The sequence below is a fragment of the Orycteropus afer genome, unplaced genomic scaffold (genome assembly GCF_000298275.1).
Source record: "Orycteropus afer afer isolate SDZICR_OR568_19922 unplaced genomic scaffold, OryAfe1.0 scaffold00748, whole genome shotgun sequence".
In the NCBI taxonomy this organism is placed as follows: Eukaryota; Metazoa; Chordata; class Mammalia; order Tubulidentata; family Orycteropodidae; genus Orycteropus; species Orycteropus afer.
This window is the reverse complement of record NW_006922335.1, coordinates 565,314-565,754: the sequence shown is the minus strand read 5'-3', so window position 1 is coordinate 565,754 and position 441 is coordinate 565,314.

The following is a 441-nucleotide window of genomic DNA, read 5'->3' as shown; positions in this document are numbered from 1 at the left end:
TATAGACAATTATTTCTTAAAAATAATTTAAAGTGTGACTGGTCTCCTCTGCATATATATCTCCTGGATAGAACTCTTACCTTAGTAGGGTAGATGGTAAGCTGGCAGACCATTAGATTATTATATAAAATGTTTCACATGACATCTTTTTTTTTTTTTTTGCACTAATTTTCTTCTTGTAGCCTTTTAAAGCTATATTTTAGCCTTTTATTCTATTTGAACTGATATGTAAGTCTTTTGTGTCCCTCAAAACTTTTTTTTTTAACCTGTCTTTCTGTTTGATATCTTTTTAAACAACTTTCCTTTGGTGGGTTACTATCCTAGATTTAAAGTTTGTCTTTAATTTTTTTCTACTTTTTACCACTAAAATTTAAAGACAGTCAAATATGATCTCCCTTCCCAGCACATCTTGTTTTTGTTGTTGTCAGTTGCCAGAGTCAA